Consider the following 7,331-nt stretch of genomic DNA (forward strand, 5'->3'; position numbering starts at 1 on the left):
GCTGAAAACGTCACTTTTTCTTCATGTTTTTCCGTTTCTGATATAATAACCCTCAAATTTAATCTGAGCTTTTATGAACATTTATGAACATGGGGTGTCAAACATGCGGCCCGTGAGCAGAAAACTGGCCCACCAAAGGATCCAATCTAACTCGTGGGATGAATTTGCAAAGTGCAAAAATTACACTGAAGATATTAACATTCAAGGGTTTTGATCTGGTTTTAGTTCAGGTTCCACATACAGACCAATGTGATCTCAAGTCAAATAATACCATACTAACCTATAAATAACACTGGGTTACAAAAAAATATTTTTTGCAAGTTGTCTAGGATTTTTCAACTGAATTAGGACCATTTTGCACCGCTAAATCCAAAAATGACATCTGTTTTTTTCAATCAGGTCAGGCTTTTTTGCTAATTTGATTTTGAAAAATTTGATCTTCTCACAAAATTGATTACATTTTTGTAAACTTTATCTTGGTCACCAAGTTTAATACCAAAATAAGATTGGTAAGCACACTTTATGAAACTTGTGACTTGATTCCTGTTAGGTACAATGGTGTATTCACCGCAGATGTGGCAGAACACGTCAGGCGTATTTTTGCAAGATCTTCTAGTCGAAGCCATTTCATTCACCTGTAATATTAAAAAAAAACAATCATAAATTGGCAAAAGTCAAATCTTCAGAACTCGTTTATTGCAAGAAATATGAAAGAATTTTGTATCATATGATGTGAAAATGCCCATAAATGTAAGCAAAAATGTTAAAAAGCCAATATGTAGCATAGTTCAGAAAGTTGACCTGATTGAGCAAAATGAATGTGATTTTTGGATTCAGCACACCAAAATTATCCTAAATCAGCTCAAAAAACTTAAACAGTAAATTTGTTGTTGACCAGTCTAACGCCTCCAAATTTTCTTCATGGTTTAATTTGAAAAAAAAAAAAAGTATTACATTATGCCTTTAAAATAATGACAACTCCAATGTTTTCTTTGTTTTAGAAATAACCTTTGAATTTACTCATGAATATCTACATGATCAGATAATTAAATATAGAGAAAAATACATGATTTACACTAAAATTACACAAAATACAGAGGATAAGATTACAATAAATGGTGATAAATCACTTAAGAAAGGTTAAATAGAGAGAAAAATTAATTTAAGAACTGCCAGAAAAGTAATACTGGGTCTTTATGGGTTAAACTAATTATTTTAGCAAAATATTACTTACACAAATTGATTCTGGCAAAAAAAATATATATATATACCCTCCTATAAATTCAGAATAACAGATTTCAAAACTTATTGGAACGAAAAAGAAAATCGTAAATTAATCAAAACAATTAAATTAGATCATGAGTTTAAATTTAATGTGTAGCAGACCCCTGAGTATTGGTGGTTTATTTTCTTTTTGTGTGTCTTTTGTTCTTGTCTCTTCTTTCACAGATCTGTAAATGTGTCAGATGAATGTGTCTTTTTATTGTGTTCATGTTTAGATTGTATGTTTAAGAATAGTTAAGAACATTTTCTGATTAAAAAAAAAACTCTTACTGAGCAAATTGAAATTCTTATATTCACCAATCCAAATGTATCGGCCAATGAAAAATATATAGTTAATCGAATCATTATTTTAGCACATATTACATACACATAATGATTTGGCAAAAATATATACCCTCATTCTATAAATTCAGAATAACAGATGTCAAAACTTCCTGGAACAACACTGAAAATTTGACAAAGAACAACAATAAATTAATCAAAACCATTAAATTCTATCATGAGTTTAATTTTAATGTGTAGCAGACCCCTGAGTGTTGGTGATTTATTATTTTCTTTTTGTTTGTCTTTTGTTCCTGTCTCTTCTTTCATAGATCTGATCTATAAATGTGTCAGATGAATGTGTCTTTTTATTGTATGTTTAAGAATAGTTAAGAACACAAGCTGATTAAAACAAAACAAAAAAATCTATCTTACTGAGCAAAGTTGAAATTCTTCTTATAGTCACCAATCTAAATTTATCGGCCAATGAAAAATATATAATTAATCGAATCTTTATTTTAGCAAAATATTACTTACACAAAATGATTTTGGCAAAAAAAAAAAAGTACCCTCATTCTACAAATTCAGAATAACAGATCTCAAGTTATTGAAACATTGAAAATTAAAAAAAAAACAATACATGAATCAAAACCATTAGATTATATCATGAGTTTAAATTTACTGTGTAGGAGACCAGTGTTGTTGATTTATTTTCTTTTTGTTCGTCTTTTGTTCTTGTCTCTTCTTTCATAGATTTGATTGATAAATGTTTCAGGTGCGACTGTTTAAGAATTGTTAATAACATTCTGATGATATAAAAAAAAACAAAAAAAAAAACAACTTGAACAGGACAAAATCAGAAAAGCCCAGAGTGAGTTAGAGCTCTTTTATTGTTGGTCTCACCCATGTCGTCCTCTGCACATCGGACACATCCATACGCCACTTAAGACAAGCAGCTTGTAAACATTTGGAAAAGCATCGAACGGATAGAGAACCGGACAAGCGAGAACTGTGTCGTTTCTTTTCACAACATTTGACATTTCCTGTTGAAGAATAACATCGTCAGAGGAAACAAATGAGAACAAGTTAAAAAGACTTAATAGAGGAAACTTGTACATGAGCAGTGGGTTTGTTGTCTGTGCTTGAACACTGGAAGCCCGGATTAGTCGAGTTAATTTAACCCTGTAAAACCTGAACCAAAATTCCAGTTCTTTGAAACTGGAGCCTTTATTGGTCCTTCTGAACAACCAAAAAAAAAAAAAAAAAGTTTCAAATATCAATTTCCATGTATAAGTTTCAATTTTGTATCATATTTGATGCATCAGGTCTCAATGCTCAAAGATTTATTTTTGAACAAACACACACGTCTAACAAACTGATCATTCCTTTTCTAAATGGTCCCAGTTCTTCCTCATTAATCACAGTCTTGTAGTGTCACTGGAAAGGCCTCTGGTGAATGAACTCCTCCCCCTGTGTATTGCATGTATCTAATTGTATACATCAGGTTTTTCAAGAAAAAAAAATATCACACTGATCATGTCGAGGGCTTCAAAACTCATATGTCAAATATGATACGTTCAGTGTTATAGGGTTAAAAAAGTTGAGAAAAGTGGTTGCCTTCCAAAAAAATTAAGTAATGATTGATGAAGTACTTAACTGCTTTGCATCGTTATTACACTTAAATAATTGAGTTCAATGCACTCAATTTCAAGTTGATTTAACTAAAAATATTTAGTAATAATAACTATGCAAAGCAGTTGATAGTAGTTTAGTTTTATTTCGAGCACATAGAATTTTTCAGTGCTCAAAAAGGAGTGGGAAGAAGTATAACTTGTAGACTCCACCCCCTTTTTACAAATTAATAATCAAATTAATTCTGCTTCCTTTGCTTTAACACACTTTTTTTTTTTTTTTACAATAACACAAAGCATCCATACAAACCATTCACATACACATTTTAGTCACCTCACACACAATCAGATTTACATAATCAACCTTTTTTAATGTAAACTATAATATTTATATGCCATTTAAATATTTACAAATACAGTCATTAACAAATGTGATATCTCCAAATCATGACAGTCTGTATTAATTACAATATCTTATTTTATGCATTCTTCTATTTTATAATTAGACATTCACTTATTCAGATAATGTTCTATATTTTGTTATTATACTGGATTTATCCGTCCTTTTAAATGCACAAATTGAAGAAGACACTTTGAATTTTTGGTCCAGATTATTCCACAGATGAACCCCTCTAACAGAGACACGCTGGCTTTTTATGTTATCTTCTGTTATATATAACAAAATATTTTAATTTAAATGTACTTTAAAAAGTTCATTAATCATTACTTAATTTTTTAGGCAACCAGTTTTTTCAGTTTTTTTAAGTAAACTCAACTTATCCAGGCTTACAGTGAATATCAGAGCCACAGAGAAATAATAATAATTACAAAAAAAATGTAATTCTTGTAATATTACTGCTCATGTTATAAACTTTTCTCATGATTTTTCTTTCAAATATTTTACTCTTGTCATAAAATCACAAAAATCTTGTCAAATTTACAAATTGGTTCTTTAAAAAAATTTTAATCGGTAAAAAAAGTTAGATTCTTTTCCACCTCGGTCTGACCCTAATACTTTGTTTTAATCATCAGACTATTTTATAGTTGAAATTGAAGTTCCTCAGTTCAGTATGAGCTGCCAATTCTATTGGGCTGGAGTATAAATTTCAGTAAATAATGGGTGGTAGTGCCTGATCACCTACGATTGTACATCATTAGACACACACTGTACAAGATTAGATTTAGATATGTTTTACCGTACAAAATACGAAGTGCAGAACTTTATCCTCCCTTTGGGAAAATAGACATTTTTTCATTATGCAAACATCGACATTTTTATCAAAGAGGAAATCTGAGTCATAGAAAAGCGACAGAATCCAATACTACAGGAACCCCGAAAAAGTGCAAACGTCTCATCACAACATCTGCATTTACAATATCAACACACTAGAATATCAAAACACTTTACATATAAAACATAGATTTCTGATTTTCTCCCCATAAGGCTTTGATTCCCCTCCCAAAAAAAAAAGAAGCTACCATGGAGCAGCCACTTCCCAAAAAAAACAAACAAAAAAAAAAAAAACACAGAGGAGGAACTCAACATGAGGAAACACATGCACAAATAATATAAACCGTTAAATCAGAGAACCCAAAATAGCAGACGTCTAACTATCTGGCTGTTACAAAAATAGAAATTAATCTTAAAATTCTATCGGTGTTACAGGAAAATAAAAGGAGATTACGCACACAAAAAAAAGATAAACAAGTTATATTTATATATATATTTATATACTTTCTGAGTAGATTTGTTATCACAAACATTTATAAGCAGGCTGGAAAGAGACGCGGCCGCCAACTCGAAAACATGGCCTGAATAATACACTGTAAAAAATCTAAATCTGACCAAGTGTATTTGTCTCATTTCTAGTCTAAATATCTCATCACACTTAAAATAAGACAGAATCACCTGAAGAGGAACTTTACAGTGAGATATAAGAACTGATTTATAGACGATAGATCTGGAAAATCTGATTTCAATCTTACCAAGATAATTTTCACTTTTTCCAAAGGCAGATTTTTTTGCTTAATTCAATTTTTTTTTTGCTTAATTCATGATTTTTTTTTTGTTTTTTTTGTTTACTTCAAGATTTTTTTTTTGCTTTATTAAAATTTGTTTTGCTTAATTCATGATTTTTTTTTTTTGGCTTAATTCAAGATTTTTTTGGCTTAATTCAAGATTTTTTGCTTATTTCAAGATTTTTTGCTTATTTCAAGATTTTTTGTTGCTTAATTCAAGATTTTTTTGCTTATTTCAAGATTTTTTGGTTAATTCAAGATTTTTTTGCTTAATTCATTTTTTTGCCCAATTCATGATTTTTTTTTTTGCTCAGTTCACGATTTTTCACCTTTCTCAATATTGTTTTTGCTTAATTCAAGATTTTTTTTGCTTAATTCAAAAATTTTTTTTTTGTTTAATTCAAGATTTTTTGCTGTTTTCAAGATTTTTTTTTTTTTTTTTAGCTTAATTCAAGATTTTTTTTGTCAACTCAAGCACAAAAAAAAAAAATCTTGAATTAAGCAAAAAAGTGGAATAAGTGAAAATTATCTTGGTAAGATTTTTTGAAATCAGATTTTCCAGATCTTCTTATATCTCACTGAAAAGTTCCTCTTTAGGTGACTATGTCTGATTTTTAGTGTGATGAGATATTTGGACTAGAAATGAGACACATACACTTGGGTCAGATTTAGATTTTTACAGTGCGGTACATGCTGTGCATATTGCCCCTGTTGTTTTCTATATGTACAGAAATGCATCCACCAGAGAAGTGCATCACGCTGACGCTGCTGTACAATATTTAAGCGGTGCAGACCATCTGCAGAATACTCACACAAAATAAGCCCTGTCGAGTTTACCTCGAAATCTGAGGGCGCTGTGGTTTGGTCTACGCAGAGATATGGCATATAGATGTGAAACAGGAGCTGTGTTCAGTTTGTTTCTATGTGGCTGTGGTTGAATGGGTTTGACTCCGTTAGACTTGGGCTGTCGGACTAAGGCACCGTTCTGTCGACATGATGGACCGTAGCGTCTGTTAGTGTGTAGAGACTGGCTGGTCGTCCATCCCTGGGTTAGAAATGACACCTGGGTGAACAGACGCTTCACCCGAGCGCCGTGTAAACAAGTGCGTAGTATGGTTTTCGTGTTTAATAGCATAGACAGGTGGGACGTCCCTCTTATGGCTTTTTTACAAAACAGCACTGAACCGTTCATGGCTAATCGTCTAGAGGAGGGTTTAAGGGAAAGGAAGGTTCAAGGTGGATGTGTCATATGGCTGAGTCTAGACTTCCAATCTAAACAAGGTTAACATGATCTGCGAGCAAAACGTAATGGAAGCCAATTAACCCATAAAGACCCAGTGCTACTTTGGCAGCAGTTCCCAAATTAATTTTTCTCTGTATTTAACCTTTCCGAAGTGATTTATCGTCATTTGTTATCATATTATCTTCTGTATTTTCTGTTTTTCCAGTCAAAATTGCATGTTTTCCTACATTTAATTTGCTGCTCATGTAGAATCAGGGGTGTCAAACTCATTTTCTTCTGGGGGCCACATTCAGCCTAATTTAATCTGAAGTGGGCCGGACCAGTCAAATAACATGACAGCCAATAAATAATGAACACTCCAAATTGTTTTAGTGCAAAAAATAATGTTCACTTATGCCAATATTTACATTTACAAACTATCCAAACAAAAAGGATGTGAATAACCTGAAAAAAAAAACAAATTTAAGAAATATAAGTGCAATTTTATCAATATTATGCCTCGACTTATCATTTATACATATGCACAAAACATTTAGCAACAGGCAGAAAATTGTTAAAATTGTACTTAATTTTCTTCATTTTGTTCAAGTTATTCATATGTTATTGTTAAAGGATACTTTGTTAATGTAAACATTTTCATATTTTAATGTTTTTTGCACTAAATCACAGAAGAAAAAAATTGGTGTTGTCATTATTTATAGGTTATGATATTATTTTTGAGTTTGATGCCCTAACTTGCACTTTGCAAATTCATCCCATGGGCCAGACTGGAACCTTTGGTGGGCCAGTTTTGGCCCCCGGGCCGCATGTTTGACACCTGTGATGCAGATGATCATAAAAGCTCAGATTAAAGTTGAGGGTTACTATGTCATAAACAGACAAAAGTGAAGAAA

This window comes from Sphaeramia orbicularis, chromosome 5 (genome assembly GCF_902148855.1).
Source record: "Sphaeramia orbicularis chromosome 5, fSphaOr1.1, whole genome shotgun sequence".
In the NCBI taxonomy this organism is placed as follows: domain Eukaryota; kingdom Metazoa; phylum Chordata; class Actinopteri; order Kurtiformes; family Apogonidae; genus Sphaeramia; species Sphaeramia orbicularis.